This window comes from Phacochoerus africanus, chromosome 12 (assembly GCF_016906955.1).
Source record: "Phacochoerus africanus isolate WHEZ1 chromosome 12, ROS_Pafr_v1, whole genome shotgun sequence".
Lineage (NCBI taxonomy): Eukaryota > Metazoa > Chordata > Mammalia > Artiodactyla > Suidae > Phacochoerus > Phacochoerus africanus.
Window position 1 is genome coordinate 61,417,853 of NC_062555.1, and position 18,955 is coordinate 61,436,807.

At 41.4% G+C, this 18,955-nt stretch overlaps 1 protein-coding gene across 2 annotated transcripts in view; it reads right to left on the bottom strand.

The window, feature by feature from the left end:
• The window catches only part of ITGB1 (integrin subunit beta 1), a 52,043-nt gene extending 41,804 nt beyond the window's left edge, over nt 1–10,239 (bottom strand). Inside the window, exon 1 of one of the 2 annotated variants that reach the window (XM_047754494.1) lies at nt 10,005–10,239. The gene's annotated coding sequence lies outside the window, so the exon portion shown is untranslated. The remainder of the gene's footprint in view (nt 1–10,004) is intronic. The other variant, XM_047754493.1, reaches the window with a different exon arrangement.
• Between the last annotated feature and the right edge of the window lie 8,716 nt (nt 10,240–18,955).

Consider the following 18,955-nt stretch of genomic DNA (forward strand, 5'->3'; position numbering starts at 1 on the left):
ATGATCGGAAAAAATGGAAATCTGTTCATTTAGAGGCCAGACAAGGCATGAAACAGGCACAGATGAGTAATACAATAACTGAGCTTTGATGGTTTAAGACACTTTGAAACAAAAAGGTATCCTACTATTATTTCAACACCTTCAAATGACTATAATAATAGCTAACTTATCTTCTCCAAGTAACTCTATGAGGTTGGGAATGATAGTCTTTGTTTTATAGATGAAGAAACCAAACTATAGAGGTTAAATAGCTTCTGCAAAGTCGCACAGGTAGAACTGAAACCAGACCATCTCAATTCTGAAGCTATGATCTCATTAAACTACAATTTTTTGAAGGCCTACTCAGTCACTACTTAAAAAAAAAAAATCCTTCTACTGTTAGAACTGACTCATAGCAGAGACATGGGAAGGACATAAAATGTCCTGTTTCTTTCTTAGTCCTTCAAAGTGAAGCGAGGCCAACAAAAGTTATTTTAATTTTCAAATTTCATGAGTATACCCACAGGTTATACTCTTGCTCCTACAGAAGCATTTCATCCTCACATCATTTCTTACTATGTTTAATTTTATCCAAGGGGTCATAATTCATTCCGTGAACAAGAAATAATCTCCCACTCCTCTCCCAATTTCGTTTTAGTGGTGAACAACCTCAAATACGTGCACATGTCCCCCTCGTCAAAAGCTGCATAGAATCATTTTAATCTCCACTGTAAAGTCATGTTTATTCATCAAGGTTAAACGTGGTTTTGAGCTGTTCAGGCTTTTAAAGGCACACTTATTATTCATTAACGATTTTAACAATGTGACAACTCATCTGGCATTTCTCTTTACACTTACAGATAAAATCTTTAGAAATTTTATATGTTTATTTGTAGAAATCAAACCATTTCACTTTAGAGAAAAATTACTTTTCAGAAAATGTAGTGAGTTAATTTACTTCAAGTTTCAAAATGAGGTGCCCAGAAGCCAACAATGCCCCAAAGGACATAGTACAAAAAGAAGTCATCCATAAAAGACTTCTTCCTATGAAATCTTTGCACAAGAGCACATTTTTAGTCAATGCAACTGATTAAACTCAAGTCAACAAATATCTACTGCATATCTATCATGTACTGGACATATGAGTGACAAATCTGGGACATGAACCCAGGCATGATTCAAAAGCTCAAGCTTTCAATATAAGTGGGTTTCTAATAAGAAAGTTTAAGAGTCCTCACCAGCCAAATAATCTCTTCCAGAGAAAAGAATTTGCTTCCTTTTTTAATGTCCTTTTTTTTTTCTTCCTTTTTCGTATCTTTTCACCTTACTGGTGGGAAAGATTCAAATACTTCCACTGAGGTATATTATAAGCATCTTCTAAAAAATAAAGCTGGATTCATCCCAAGTCTGTACCACCATCACTATTTTCTCTATCTGCTTTTAAAAGGAAAACAATAAACAGTCCAATAACAGATTAATATTTACAAATCAACACGGTCCAGAAAAGGAACACAGAGCCCAAACTGAAAGCCTCAGGTAATTAACGTGCAGTTCATCCTGCTTCTCCCCACACAGAGCAAGCAGATGGGAGGGACTCGAGAGCCTGCTCTTCTCTATGCCATCAAATCTGAGGGTCAGAGTTGGGGATGAATTCATGCAGGGCAAGAGCCACCTCTCCCTTGCAGGGGAAGAACTACAACTCAATATTTCTCTCCTCTCTGTCTGACAGGAAGAGGTGTGTGGTGGTGACCAGGGAGGTATTTATGGTCCAAATAAGAGGACAGAATGATGAACAAAACTTAGCAGAAAACATGAGGGGGGAAAAAGAGAGAATACGACAGGGAGGAGGTAGAGTATGCCAAGAAAAAGATGCAACACCTCTCTTCAACTCCTTTTCCACCCACTGTGGTGGATAAAGAAAGACAACAGTAGTCTGAAGCAGAAAACTTTCTAAAATTCACTACTCCCACCCAGAAGAAAAAAAGATTGTTTTTGAGCACTGACCTTTCTTACCCAAAGACTTCTTACCCTGAGGCTAGTAAGTTCCAACTACAAAGGTCTGGCTGCTCCAAAGCTACAGGACCACAAAATAATTTGAAACCTCAGTACAGGGCTAATACTTTGAGAAAATTACAGACTAACAGACTGAAGACAAAATTCATGACTAGTGACTACTCCACCCACCTTCTCCAAGAAAATGAGGACATGGAATATCAATCATCACTACACACCACCTACTGCAAGGGAAAGATAAAGAATGACTATATTGCCTCTTGGCGAATAAAAAGCCTCAAAGACAAGGATGGAAGTGAGGTTACAGAACTTAACTAGGCAAAATTTCTACAGCACAAAAAGTGAAAGGAAAAAAAAGAAAGGAGAATAAATTCATTATGCTCTTCAAGGAATTTAGAAAATCTCAAAAAGATCTGATAGGAATCAAAAACAGTAAGACCACGAAACTAGAGGAAAAAAAGTACAGAGCTAAGAAAGGAAATTTAAGTTGAAATCCTCTATAGATCTCAGAAACTTGAGAAACAGAATTAACATGATAGGAGGAGCAGGCTTGACCACAAAGAATTCAAAATAACTCAAGGAAATTAGAAACATTATGATATAGCCAATGGTGATCCAAAAAACAGATGAGGGCAAACCACCACCATCTCCTCCCCCCATCAAAAAGGTTATGGCCTTCACATGAGGATGGGAGGGGAATGAATTAAACATTAAATTCCAAAAAAATGGTGAAGGTATATACACACACAAAACCTCAAAGACTCTAGAAAGATACTTAAAATACAAGCAAAAAATAAACACTTTAAACAAAGCTATTAAGGTATAAGATTAAAGCCTGATGGAAAATGAGCATGAAAAGTTGCCTGAACTCATTCAATTCTTCCCAGATACTCCCTCCACTCAAAAGATAAGACATTACCCAGCAACTGACACATGCCAAACCAGCCTAGGGAGCTGTTCCTTCTTTACACTTGCCTTATGCCTGTGATGGGAAAAGACAACTGTTTTGTTTCTCAACTGCTTTGGTTGAGAAATTTTACTCTGGGGCAAGTTTACAAAGATAACTATAAATTGAGCTAGCAAAAAAAAAGTAAACCATCCTAATTATGGTATCAACAAGCCCTTGAAAGCAAGATCTGTTCAAAGACAACCTAAGAATTATAAGTTATATTCCCTTGTGGAATTTTATCTACTCTTTATGTAGATGACTCCAAAATTCTTGACCAAAACTTTAATAAATTGACCATATTTTTCTAACATCTCTTCTCTGCTCTGTATTGGATTGGAACACAGTGCTGAGTATATTTCAAATATATATATAGTAAATGTCCTTTAATTAAAGACCTAAATATAAGACCAGATACTATAAAACTCTTAGAGGTAAACAAAAGGCCAAACACTCTCCTACATAAACCACAGCAACACCTTCTCAGGTCCACCTCCCAGACTAATGACAGTAAAAACAAAAATAAACAAATGGGACTTAAACTTAAATTAAAATTTGCGCAGCAAAGACAACCCACGTAATGGGAGAAAAAATCTGCAAATGAAGTGACTGACATGGGATTAATCTCCAAAATTTATGAACACCTTCTGCAGCTCAATACCAAAAAAAAAAAAACAACCCCATCGAAAAATGGGCAGAAGATCTAAACAGACAGTTCTCCAAAGACGACATACCAATGGCCAAAAAACACATGAAAAGATGTTCAACATCACTCATTATTAGAGAAATGCAAATCAAAACCACGATGAGGCACCACCTTACACCAGCCAGAATGGCCATCATCAAAAAGTCTACAAACAGTAAGTGCTGGAGAGGGTGTGGAGAAAAGGGAACCCTATCACACTGTTTGTGGGAACATCAATTGGGGCAACCACTGTGGAAAACAGTATAGAAATTCCTCAGAAAACTAAACACAGAATTTCCATTTGATCCAGCAATCCCACTCCTGGGCATCTATCCAGAGAAAACCATGACTCAGCAAAGACACATGTACTCCAATGTTCATTGCAGCCCTGTGTGCAATAGCCAAGACATGGAAACAACCTAAATGCCCAACGACAGAGGGGTGGTTAAGAAGATGTGGTACACATACACAATGAAGTATTACTCAGCCATTAAAAGGAAAGAAAGAACGGCATTTACAGCAACGTGGATGGACTTAGAAATTCTCATAAGCGAAGTCGGTCAGACATTGAGACACCAACATCAAATGCTATCACTTACATGTGGAATCTAAAAAAGGACACAACGGGAGTTCCCGTCATGGCACAGTGGTTAACGAATCCGACTAGGAACCATGAGGTTGCGGGTTCGGTCCCTGCCCTTGCTCAGTGGGTTAACGATCCGGCGTTGCCGTGAGCTGTGGTGTAGGTTGCAGATGCGGCTCGGATCCTGCGTTGCTGTGGCTCTGGCACAGGCCAGTGACCACAGCTCCGATTCGACCCCTAGCCTGGGAACTTCCATATGCCGTGGGAGCGGCCCAAGAAATAGCAAAAAAAAAAAAAAAAAAAAAAAAAAGGACACAATGAACTCTGCAGAACAGATACTGACTCAGAGACTTTGCAAAACTTATGGTTTCCAAATGAGACAGGTTGGGGGGGGTGGGGAGATGCACTGAGGGTTTGGGATGGAAATGCTATAAAATTTGGTTGTGATGATCGCTGTACAACTATAAATGTAATAAAATTCACTGAGTAATAAAAAATAAAATTATTATTAAAGTATAAAATACATAAATATTTTAAAACCTATAGTAGAAATCAATTAATTCCTCATTTAACTCAGCACTAAGCTGGGAATAGTATCTACCTTAGAATTGTTACAAGGGTAAAATATGACCATGAATATAAAACGAATACCTTTATAGTGACCTACAGATCATGGCTTACTTGATTACTGAATTTTCTTCTTGCTCTTCAGCTCATTCACTGACTTCTAAACAGAAGAACCTGAGTGACTAGGATAAATGGTTTTCAATCTTTTTAAACCCACCTTTCTTTAATAAGCATAACTCGATGCCCTATTGTGTTTGCTGTGTTTTCACACTACGACACAATACTAAATGTAGTTTTTAAAAATACAACCTCCACTTCCAATAATCAAATATGACCCACCACCATGCCTTTTGAGAAGCAATGAGATTACACAGGAAATAAATGATTAACTATTAAATACTGGAGAACTAATTACTATTCCTAATTTCATAAAGACTATGAAAGCTTTATTTACATATTCATTCAATAAACACTTATACACTAAAATGTGACTTCCATACTTCAAATGGTACACTCTCAATATATTTTTCATGTAAATACTTTACTCATCACTCCATTGAAACTACATTCCCTACAACAAAATATTAATTTTCCTTTCTCACATTTCTTTGGCCTTCACTGGCTCAATCTCTTCACCAACCACCATAAGCAGATTTAACTACTCCTTTTTGGAGGGTCCCATAACATACTTTCCCCCCCCCCAAGGTTTCCTTTCCTTGTTATTCCTTTTCACTCATAGGAAATGGGTTGCCTCTTCAAAGAGAATGCTCTCGGAGGGCCAAAACATATTCTTGATAGCGTCTAGCACAGTAAATGACAAACCTTCAGTGATGCTCAATAACACAGTGTTGCTTTAATTCAGATTTCTGTTATAACTAATTGTATTTATGTTTGCAGACCACACCAGACTAGAGTTGGAGGGCCAGAATCCGGGCCTTCATTTTACATAGTCTTCATTTTATTTATATGTGTATATATTACATATTTATATATACACATGATTATATGTCAAAGTAGTCAAACAGTATTTGCTAAATGAGACTGGACTCTGCAGTCTAACTCTACTGCCCCTTGACCACGTCATCACCTGTCATCTGCCTCTTTGGTCCTACCATTCCCAGCTCCTCTACAAAGCCTTCCAAAACCATTAAAGCCAATGCTGACCTTTTCCTCAAAATCTATTAGAAAATTTTACCTGGTAAGGTATGTTGTGTAGAACATCCTGCGGTATCTGCTGTTTCCCCAGACTGAACACAACTTGCCCCAATAAGACAAGTGTCCTCAACAGCAAGGTCCATGGCAACCTCTTGACCTACCCCCGCTCAGCGCCAGTGCTCAGGAAACTGGCACTGGGGACACCGTCGGATTAAAATGGGATGGACAACAGAGCTCCAACCTGCCAGAGAGTGAACAGTAATAGATCTGGCTGGGCAGCACTGGCAGGCTTGCTCAAAGCCACGAGCTGACACAGCACCTGCCCTCTGGGGTGAGGGCTGCTCATGGGAGACAGGGGAGCTACACTCTGCAGGGCCAGGTCACAAGACAGCTGGCCTTCGGCTCGGAGGATAACGGAAAGAGAGAAACCAAGAGACCATTTTCACGGTATAGCTGCAGAAACCAAAGCCGCTTCCAGTGAGGTGAGGTATCCCGACAAACGTCACAGTTCAGGTCCCTCAATCCAGACACCTTGACCACATCAAACTGCTTCTCTCGTGATGCCTCTCTCCTCAGCCCAAGCATGCTCATCACAGAGAAAAACTGAGTGACCCAAGTCACTCACTAAGTTGTCACAGGAAGGAATGAGCAATTCAAACCAACCGAGGAAGGGAAGGGCTTTTCTAGATTCCTTCTCCTCCACCCGGCCCTGGCCGTGAAGCAGCGTGAAAAGTCTCACAGACTAAATTCCCAAATCGCAGTCGCCCAGCCAGACGGCTCTGAGCTCTCAATCTGCAGATGCAACACCGCTCCAGCCGACCTGGCCTGCAGATTCAACAACACCCCTGCGGTGAGGTGGCCTCCTCGGTGCAGGCCACCTCCCAACCAGAAACCGGGGCCACTTCTGTTCCTTCCTCCTCTCTTACCTCAGACACCAAGCTTACCTGTTCTCCTTCCAAAATTAGTAGTTCCTGTTGCCCAACCCAAGCCATCCTCCATACCAAGGACCTCCAAAGCTTTTTAATCCCTCATTTTTATTATTTAAAAAAATCGAGCATACATATGCCGTAAAACATGTATTTATAAATTAAAATACATGTACTTCTACAGCAATATAGAATATTATAAGCCATAAAAATTTACCTTAAAATGATGAGATTAAAATATGTTTTAATATATATGTATTATAAACAGTCTATTTTCTTCCCACACTCCAGGGAGTTATTTTATACAGCCCGAGGGTCCAGGAAGCAGCACTCTGGAGACTGTATAATGAGACTAGGCCTATAATTACGTGTGTGTTTATATACGTATGTACTAGGTATATTCAAAGCAGTTTTTCACACATGACATGATGAGATGATATACACATGCTTCAGCACCATGCTAGATACAGTTAACCTTGTCTTCTAAAGCCACAAACCAAAAATACAGCTTTAAGGCAGTTGACTTTTATTTTATATATAAAACTTAACTCTGTGTAAGATAATTAGTCTTAAAAAAAGATGAGAAATTCACAAAGTATAGCTTGGCTCCTTTTGCATACATCTTCCGAAAAAGATATACTACATTTTTCACTCATCTATTGAAATATTCTAAGGTTGGGGTTTATAGGGACTGCACTTCCTTTAGCCTAGATACATACTCTTAATGTATGCAGTTTTCTACAGCTATAAATGCTGCTATCATTTCAGGTTCTAAGGACTAATATACTCTTCCCTACTCTCACCCCTGTCGGCGCATCCTCCCTACCCCAATACCCCCACCTGTGCAACAATATAAAAGGACAAAAACCCCACAATATATCACAGTCAGAGTAGACCTGCTAATACAACAAGACATTTACCTATGTGCACAATATGATCTTCTAGGAATCTACTCACAACCAGACAGATCCTACCTCTCCATCCAGAGTGGGGCAATCAGTGCCTATGAATCCTCTCAGATAATTCAATTTCTTACACATTCAGAAATGTCCATTCTCAGAACTCAAAAGTTCTGAAACTTTTACCAGAGAGATGTGTCCTCTCATCATTCCAGCAGAGAACAAACCAGTGTCCTTATGAAATAATTAAAAATATATATTTCCTTCAGATAGAATATTACCCCTTGATGATAGAAGCCACAATTTGGCAAGAAACCAAACAATAAAGCTACTAAGTGGCCAGCATTCCATGAAAACTAGCACCACCTTAAACTGATTTTCACTATTTACAGCCCCAGAGTCCCTCCAGGAGTTAGGAATTCATCCACCCCATTAAAGAAATACATGTGATGCTAATTTGGGGCAGCTTTTAATTATACCGACCAGAAAACTGAGGAAAACGCCACTTGAATCCAGTGATTTTCAGTATTGCTGATTCGATTCTTTTCACATGCAGGATGTTGATGGGATTATAAAACAATCTTAATACAGAGTATTTTTTAACATTCTTCTAAAAGGAATCAACATTACAAAAGCTTAAATGTTTAGGTCTGTGACCTCAACACAGATGACTTAATTTGGAGTTTGTTTTCTATTTACAGAAGTATTAACCACATCCCCTATCTTTTAAACTAGCATTCTAACATCTTCCATTTTATACTGAATTTTAGGGTGAGTAAAATGTCTTGTCTCCTCAGACATCTATAACCAGAACACTGATTTGTTTCACGTGTTTTCTATTTATTAATCCTCTTCACTCATTTATTATTAAACAAGGGACTAAAATTATTTTCAAATATGAACATTACAGTAGGACTCTTAAATAAGCCCTGACCCTCCCTATGGCCTTGATATTCACAGACTTAGAATAGGTAACTTGCAACTAAAATTCCTTAATCATTTCTAAAGTGGTCTATTTATGCAACCTGTTGAAAAGGCTGGATGCAGCTGAAGAAAGATGCCTCATCAAAACATTTAGCATTTGGTACTTTTGTACCACCAAAACAATAAAAAATAACATTCCAGTAACTCTACTCCCCTAAATATTTATGTGGAACGCAGACTCCAAAACGCCTTACTAATGATGCTATCAACTACAGGCTTACTTTAAAAAAAAAAAAAAACAAGAAGGAACGAAAAGAAGTTGATATTTATTGAGCATCTACTCTAAGCTAAGTGTTTTCCATTTTCCATTTGCTTTTCACTACACGGTACTTATGCAAGGTTACTTGTGGTTCAAACAACGTCTGCTAGACCCCATGGGTTCTCCTCACTACAGCTGGATGATCACCCAGGCTCCTGGTGTGTCGGTTTCAATTGTAAAACAGGGATAAAAACAGCATATACCTGGTCGGCTCAGATCCAGGGTTAAACGAGAAAATACAGGTGAAGTGTGTAGAGCTAAGCATGGCCCTCACTTATGCCGTTATTATAACAATTACGTTTTCTTATTAGTGTCGGTATTGCTCCCATTTTACAGCAGAGGAAATGGAACCTTAAAGAGTCTAATTTACTAGGGACCAAACCAACCAGCGCTAGATTTTGATCCAAAACACACATCCGATAAAACAAGAATTACTTAGGCATTAAATACTGGCATTCTTAAAAATACTTGTTATGAAGCCTAAGCAACCGCACGAATCAGGCAGCGGCTGGGGTTGGCCCTTCGCACCGCCGCCCACAACCAGCCTCGGGGGGAAAAGGGCCCACAGGACGCCCGACCCCGCGCCCCTTCTCCGAGCAACGCCGGAGAGCTGGAGCCGAGGCGGAGCTGTCCCCGCGCGGAGGCCCGGCACCCGCGCGACCCGCCGCGTAAGGCGGCGGGGCCGAGGCCGCTCCCAGGACGCCGGCCCGCGAAGGCCTGTCGGCGCCCAGCCGGCGGGGTGGCGCCCACAGCGGGTGTCCGAGCGGCGGATCCTGGCCCCGGGCCTCCGCAAGCGCGGCCTCCCGCGGACAGCGTCCTGGGCCGGCCCGCACCCTCCACCTCCCCCCGCCCCCCGGCCGGACAGTCGGAGAGCGAAGCCGGGAGCGGGCGCGGCCCGACTTCCTCCCCCGCCCGACGGCTGAAATCCGCCCCCAGGCCGCGGCCCCCACGCGCGGCCCGAGGCCCCGGGCCGGCAGCGCACCCAGCCCGCCGCCCGCCCGCGCCCACCTTCTCCCGCGGCGCCCGGCCCGCGCGGTCGGCTCCACCAGCGCTCCGCGACTCCCGCTCGGCCTGTCCGAGGGCTGGCGTGGCCTCCCCGGCTGCGGCGCGGGCGCGGCGGCGGCAGCTCCTCCTCCTTCGCGGGCGGGAGGAGGAGACTCGGCGACGCGGGGCCGCCTCCTGGCAGGAAACGACCCCCGCGGCACCGCCTCCTCCGCGCGGCAATCCAGCTCCTCAGGCCGCCGCCGCCGCCCTCTCCCTCCGGAAGCGCATTCCTGCCGGGCGGCGTCAGCCGCGCCCGCGCGGCGGGGGGGGGGGGGCGACGCGGGGTGGGAGGTGGAGGAGGGGCGGGGAGGGCCGCCGCTGGGACAAAGGAGCGGGCCTGGCCGGGCGCCGGGGGTGGGGGTCTCTGCCGCAGCGTTCGCCGTGCCTCAGTTTCCTTAGCTGCCCAGGGAGGAAGGGTTTGCGCCGCCCAGCGCGCCTTAATCTCCCGTGAGAAGTTCTGGAGCCTTCTTCCTGCCTTGTCTTAGGTGCTGCTTTCCTAAGGCCGCACGTCTGTCCTGCCCGGGACTGCCTGGTTTTGAACTTTGGAAGCCTTGCCTGCAGGGAGCCGCCGGAGACTCCCACAAATCAGGACACTTAATCACGCACCTTGCCGGGCTTCATGGGGCCCAAGACGTTTTCCTTTTGGAAGGGAAGGAGCTAAAGCCAGTATTTTTCTGGCGTAAGGATTTGCCTGACTTACGTCTTTGAGAAAGGCAAAAAGTTTTAGAGAAAAAGTAAATTGGAGAGCAGCTTTTGTTAGGTTAATCTGGACGTCCGTTTATGGGGAACGCGGATGAGAAGGAAGTTTCCTCCTTGATACGGTTTCCGTTTATCCTCAGTTTTTTTAGTAGGTGGGCTGGGGGGCTGCAGAAGAAGGGACGTTTAAAACACGAGAAGAGAAACATTTCATTATGAGCAAGGCTGGGCACTTCTTAATCAGAGGAATGAAACCTATGCCAACCGGCATCATACTGAAACCCAGTCACTTTGACTATGCTGCTGGCAGGCTGCCATCCTGTTAGCAGAAAATGTGCTTCGCCACGTGGTGAGCTGGAGCACCCTGTTGGGAATAGAACTCGAATTATGAGATTTGTGAAATGGAGAAGTAGTGTTTCATTTGGGGGAGATTAGAAGCCGCGATGCCCATTTAGCTGCCAACCTTAAAAGAAGATCAAACAATCCCATCTATGGAAACTTTGTTCATTGCTTACCAGCAAAATCAAATCTGTTGGTTAGGTAATCTCTGGGAACCTCTAAAGAAATGGGAATGATTTTTCCCGTTTATTAATTAAAGATGACCAAAGTTCACGGACTAAATCATGTTTCCCTATGTGTAATCTGAAAGAGGATACAAATGGACTTGGTTTCAAAACAAACCAGACTCAGAAAATAATCCTATAGTTAAGGGTGGGGGAAGGGATAAATTAGGAGTTTGGGGTTAATATATACATACTACTATATATAAAAGAGATGAACAACAATTTTCCTACTTATAGCACAGGGAACTATATTCAATAACTTGTAGTAACCTATAACGGAAAAGAATCCAAGAAAGAACATATATTTAACATGTAATATAACTGAATCACTTCGTTGTGCACCTGAGAACTAACACAACATCGTAAATCAACTATACTTCAATTTAAAAAATAAATGTTTCTATATGAATAACCCAATGATGCAGCTACCACCAGAATTCAACATTCTTGAATTTAAAGATACCAGTTATACCACTGTTTAAAATTAATCAGAACTGGACTAGTCTCAGCACAGATTATAGTTCAAAGGTAAAGTAATTTATCCATGCCTGATTTGCACTATATGTCCCAGAATTTTCCTCCCTGTGTGATTTTCCACAAGAATACTATGAGGTTCACATCTGCACAACACTAAACTGAATTAGCTCAAGGGCAGTTTAATCAACTTTTTAATCCCAATATCAAACACTGTTGCAGATCACATAATAGGGGCTCAGTATTTGATAAATGAATAAGTGGGTCTTTTTGCTCCCCTGAAATCACACTAGAACATTTGGCTAAAGTGTGAGGAGCAATTTATGTACAGAAGTCATGAGCTTTGAGGAAATGAGAAATTAGAAGAAATACTCTCTAAGAAATACGTGATTGGTCACGGGTATGACTCCATTTGTGATTTCATATAAATATTAATCAATAGGCAGTTAGCTAACTATAAAATTTATGAACATTGCAGACAAAGGTCTTACCATGTTCAACAGAAATCCTGGTAAGTAGAACTAGTGTAAGTCACGCTGCTAAACCATGTCATTATAGCACATCTATTAGATCTTGAATTTAAGATAAATCATATTTTACCTATACTCTCTCCCTGTTATTATAAATTGTCCTCCGCCATGTCATATGTCAAATAATTAAAAGTTGACTTTCATTTAGTTTTGGCATCTTACTACTACTTGCTCTTCAAAGTATATCTTTTTTTTTTTTTTCTTTTTGCCATTTCTCGGGCCGCTCTCGCGGCATATGGAGGTTCCCAGGCTAGGGGTCAAATCAGAGCTGTAGCCACTGGCCTACACCAGAGCCACAGCAACGCAGGATCCGAGCCGCGTCTGCAACCTACACCACAGCTCACGGCAACGCCAGATCCTTAACCCACTGAGCAAGGGCAGGGACCGAACCCGCAACCTCATGGTTCCTAGTCAGATTCGTTAGCCACTGCGCCACGACAGGAACTCCCAAAGTATATCTTTATTCACCTACTGTTCTCCAAAATAGTTTCAAAGCTGCTCACCAGCAGACTTTATTGGAGGCCCAAGTTCATTTCAGTGTTTGACCCCCATTTCTATTTAAAATTAAAGGCTAGGCTTATGTAAATGAAAGGAACCACAAATATTTAATCGAGTACAAAAGAGGCTAAAGGCCTCTCTAGAAACCTGATTATCTCTTTTGGACAATGGAATCACTGTTTGATGACTAACCTTTAGATCTAGCAGATTGTATTTAATCACGTGATTATGGAATACAGTTTTGAGAGTGGGAGTGAGCTGATGTTAGCTTAGGAGTGGATGGCTGTCTTTCTCTCGTAGTTTGAACACCTTGGGGACTAAGCCTGTCAAGTATTACCCTGTCCAGTAAGCAACAACTCATGCCAGGATAACTTGAAGCCTTCTCAATCTTTTGAGAGTGGAAACGACTCTAAAGAGTGGAACATTTTACAGGAGAATGTTTTAGTACACATTCATTTATAAATGATTTTCCAAGTGCAATACTCATATCACCTGGGCAAGACTCCACCAGGTGAGAGCAAAGGATGAATAACTGCACTGCAAGAACAGAAGTATACCCAAGACCCAAACGTTTTGGTCTTGACCACTGGCTGGCACACTCCGGCTCAACCCATACCAGATCAGCTTTAAATACGCAGGGTGACTGTGTGTCTCAGTCTGCCCAAGATAGCCCCGGTTTGTCTGCTGTCCAAACGTACATATTAATAGCACCCCTTTTCATTCTCAAAAGTACATCCTGATATGGATGATAGATTATACAGTCACCCTATAAATAAGAGTCTCCAGACCATGAGGAACGAGGAAAGTAATTTCAGCAAATTAATTTGAAAGGGATGCAAAGGAACACTGCAAATCAGATCCCAGGTTTATGCCAATTCCAACACTGATCATCAGGAGAAAATTGTGTGGGAATGAATTACATGGTTCCTCTGTGCTAAAGATGCCCTACTAGGAGATTTAATCAAAATCCTTGAAAGGAGCCTGACTGATCAATAGACTCAGGTTTAAAAAAACCATGCTGGAGTTCCCGTCGTGGCGCAGTGGTTAACGAATCCGACTAGGAACCATGAGGTTGCGGGTTCAGTCCCTGCTCTTGCTCAGTGAGTTAATGATCTGGCGTTGCCGTGAGCTGTGGTGTAGGTTGCAGACGTGGCTCGGATCCCGCGTTGCTGTGGCTCTGGCATAGGCTGGTGGCTACAGCTCCGATTCGACCCCTAGCCTGGGAACCTCCATATGCCGCGGGAGCGGCCCAAGAAATAGCAAAAAGACAAAAAAAATAAATAAATAAATAAATAAAATAAATAAAAAACCATGCTAAGTGTGTGTAATGGCTTCTGGAGCAGGCTGACTGCCAGTAGCCAGCCAAATCTTCAGCTACTTTTCTAAGAGCTGTTCTTACAGAGTGACCTGGATATAGTCTTCTCATCTGCCACCTCCAGCCACTTAGAATATAATGCCTTCTTTAAACATTAAAAAAACAAAAAGATGAACAGATAGGGTTAAAAGGAATAGAAGTCTCAGATAATGCACTATATTACTAATGTGGATGTGCTTCTGAATCATAACTAACTCCATTTCTTTTCCAAGAACACTAAACTCCCTCCATTAAAATGTGAATCTGTGTGCATTAGTTAAAATAAATGGCTCTGGGAGTGATTAACATTTTGAAAATCTAGAAACGATGAGCTAGTCCTTCCAGTTCCTCCTAAATTTGTCTCTAAATATATAAATACATACAGATAATCAAATAATGCAAAGAAACTGGAAATTTATTTGTCTTGCAACTTTTGGGGGGCAAGCAGAAATGCACCTGTGGCATATGGAAGTTCCCAGGCTAGGGGTTGAAATGGACCTGGCAGCTTGTGGCAAGGCCAGAACCTTAACCCACTGAGCGAGGCCAGGGATCCAACCCACATGCTCATGGATAGTAGCTGGGGTCTTAACCCACTGAGCCACAAGGGAAACTCCAACTTATTTCATGACTTTTAATTTTTGGCTTGGAGACTTTGATTTAGTGAATGCTGCTCAATACCCTGTTATAATTGCCAGAGGAACCATGAGAAATTCAGTTTGCTACAAGGCAGCCAGCAACTGTGAATGTATGTCTGTGGCACAGTACTGGACAAGCCCGTTGAGGCCTTAGTTAGTGCTTTATTCCTTTGTTTATTTGAAAGTAAGTGGGAAAGTGGTGTAACAGTCTGCCCTTACAATTTAGGGCTAGCCATTAAGTCTCTTCCTTTTCTAGATAGTTCATGGGTTATGACTAGATAGTTGCTGGGTTATGGCTTGGGATATAGGTCACATATGAGTAAGGCTGCCTCAACTGGTCTGCTTCCTGTTTTCCATATATAGCATGCCCACATTTTTTCTTGCTCAGTCCATGGAGTATTGCCTCCACTGGGTGTGAGCATTCCCTGCCAACTTTCAGATGCTGAACATTTTTGAGAGCCCAAAGGGAACAGTGTTTTTAAGCAGCTCTTTTCAGACACTGAGTTTCTTCAGCTGGAGAAGGGAATGTGCCTTCCCAAATAAGAATGAAGAATATGCCAAATATAAGCAGTTAAATAGTGCCGGAGTTATTTTTAGGAACCAGGGTCACTCCGTCCAGGAAATGATGGCGCTACCCATGAGTTGTGGCTGGTGACTATAAAGCAAGATTATTTCTCTCCTCATTTAACAACTTTTGAGTATCTTGAGAAAATGTGACAATTTGAGTTAGGAGCAGCTTGATTTTAGGCCAGATTCATTAGGGAGTGGGACAACTGGGTTAACTGAAAGGCATGTTTGTTTGGTAAATGATATAGCCCTTCTCCCCCAAATTAATCCCCATAACATTTTGTCTAAGATAGAGCTCTTGCTGTGTGCCTATGCATGAGAAACCATGAGTCCACGAATCCCTAAAACTATAGACGCAATTTCACTTAAACATATACATCTGCATTTTTGCAGCTAATTCTGGTTTCAATGGGCTCTTAATCCCCAAACATGAAGAATTTCTATTTTAAACACAGATATGATCCATCCTTTTTATAGATCAGGAGCCTAAACACATTTTTTGTTGTTGTGACCTTAGAATCTTGACTTGTATATTAATTAGTCTTATCTAAAACAATTTTTGAAACATCAAATAAACCTTAAAATATTTTGCAGTAATAAGAGTCTCTGCACAGTGTTATTTAACCTGAACAAGGTTGAAAAGAGAAAGTACTATCTTCTGTGATCAAACCACATGACTAAAAAGTGTGCTGTTGGTGTTTATTTTTCAAGGTAAGATAAATTTCAAAGAGAAACTAGAACATTTTTTTCAAATTTCTGACTCACATACTAGAATTTACATGCCTTCAAATTATATCTCGAAATCACCCAGATTAAAAACTGTTGTAAATTAGATTGAGAACAATTCTAAATTAATTCTAATTATACTTCCCAAGAATAGTTTCCCTTTAGTATTAAGAATAAAAAGCCCTGTGGCTCTTCTCCTGTAGGATTTCTGCATTGTTGTTGGCTGATGTCACAGGCTTTTCAGTCTATGGTCACAAGAATCCCCTATTTATATCTGCTATGGCTGCCCCACGCCTAAAAGGTCGGCTAAAATGTTTTTCTCTTACAATCAGAACATTGGCTATGGAAATGAAACTCTTCAACTAAAATTTCAGCAGTGGGGAGAAAATATTTGCAAAAGATATATTTGATAAAGGACTGTTTTCCGAAATATACAGAGAACTCTTGAAACTTAATAATAAGGAAACAACCTGATTAAAAAATGGACCAGGGAGCTCAACAGACACTTCACCAAAGGAGAGAGATGGAAGGCAAATAAACATAGAAAGATGCTCTGCATCATCGGTCATTAAGAAATTTCAAACAGAACAGGAGTTCCCGTCGTGGCGCAGTGGTTAACGAATCCAACTAGGAACCATGAGGTTGCGGGTTCAGTCCCTGCCCTTGCTCAGTGGGTTAAGGATCCGGCGTTGCCGTGAGCTGTGGTGTAGGTTGCAGACGTGGCTCGGATCCCGTGTTGCTGTGGCTCTGGCGTAGGCAGATGGCTACAGCTCCGATTCAACCCCTAGCCTGGGAACCTCCATATGCCGCGGGAGCGGCCCAAGAAATGGCAAAAAGACAAAAAAAAAAAAAAAAGATGTGGAGGAAACTTAAATGCATATTATTACGTGAAAGACACCAGTCTGAAAAGGCTACATTCTGTACAATTCCAGCTGTATGACATTCAGGAAGAAGCAAAACTGATTAAATAAATTCTGATATGTTGATGGAATGAAATAATCAACAGCTTTAGAAAAGAATGAGTTTTTTAGACCTGAAGGCATTGATATGGAAAGATCGTTGGTATATATTATGTGTGCATAGTGAACCAGATGGACACATTATGTGTAATTCTTTACATGAAGCAGTGTGGGTATTATGCATATTTTATAAGTCTCTGGAAACTGAGACAAGAGAGGTTACGTTGCAAAACTAAGTAAGAGAACTGAGGTTGGAATGCAGGCACTCTGCCTCCAGACTCCAGATATTTATTCACTGTACTTTACCATCTCTAGTCGCTTGTGTGATTTTACAGAGTCATTGTCTGCCATGTTGCACCTCCACTGTGATTAGTTAGGTGAGTCTGTAATTCTGGAGGAATAAAGAATAAATCAGTCTGTTTGCACATATATAAGCCATGTTCTGCTATACCAGCATTACCAGTAATAGTAAGGGGGCATTTTCATCTCCGTCTACGTTACTCCTTATGTATCTGTTAATTGAAATAAATATATTTTTTCTCAAAAAGGAGGAGTTCCCATCGTGGCACAGTGGTTAATGAATCCGACTAGGAACCATGAGGTTGCGGGTTCGGTCCCTGCCCTTGCTCAGTGGGTTAACGATCCGGCGTTGCCGTGAGCTGTGGTGTAGGTTGCAGACACGGCTCAGATCCCGTGTTGCTGTGGCTCTGGCGTAGGCCGGTGGCTACAGCTCCGATTAGACCCCTAGCCTGGGAACCTCCATATGCCGCGAGAGCGGCCCAAAGAAATAGCAAAAAGACCAAAAAAAAAAAAAAAAGGAAATGATAACACAAGATTGTCATTGTCATATATCAATGTGGGCAAACATATAGGAATGGCTAAGATTGTTGAATTACATTATTCCAACGTTGGTCAATTATCTATCTTTTATTAGAGATCTTATAAGATTCTAGCTTTCTTACGGGCAGTGCCTATATCTTATATGTTTGTATGTCTAACATAGTACTTTACATACATAATTATATTGCTCCTCTGTACACTGAAAATAAAATCACCACCTGTCTTTGACTTCGTCTTAAACCATCTCCCCTTTGCCCACTATGCTTTAGTCGTATTTCCATGACTTCATCAAGTGTGTTCTTATCTTGGAGTTTTTGTGCTCATCATTCCCTCCTTCTGAAATGCTATTCATATGTCTAGTTCCTTCTTGTTAATCAGATCTCAGCTTAACTATCACCTCTCTAGAAGATCTTTTTACCTCCCAACCTAAAGTAGCCTCCCAGGCCCTCTCCATCACATTGCCATAGTTTAATTCTCTGCATGGCACCAGTCGCTATCTGAAATTTTTCTATTTATTTTTTATTCGATTAATTTCTATCCTCCTCCACTAATGTACAAATTCCAGAAAAGCAGCTACTTTGTCTGTCTAGCCCAGTTCCCAGAAGCGCTAGGAACAAGCAGAGAGCAAAGAAATAGTTATTGAATGAATGAATAAGTTCTTATTCATTATTTATTTAGCAACTATTAAGATGATTATTTCAATAACATGTGAATAGTACAAAGTAACATTAACATTTCGGAAAGCAAGTGCTTAGTGTGGCTTTCATACTAAAGCTTGCTATTAAAAATATTCCAATTAATTCATGGTAAAAACACTCAGCAAACTAGGGATAAAAGGAAGCTACCTTAAGATAATAAAGACTATATATGAAATCCCACAGCTAACATCATTCTCAATAATGAAAAACCTGAAATTTTTTCCTCTAAGGTCACAAATAAGATAAAAGATGCCCATTTTCACCATTTCTATTCAACATAGTACTGCAAGTCCTAGACAGAGCAAGTAAGCAAGAAAATGAAACAAAAGGTATCCAAATTGGAATGGACGAAGTAAAATTATGTCTGTTTTTCAA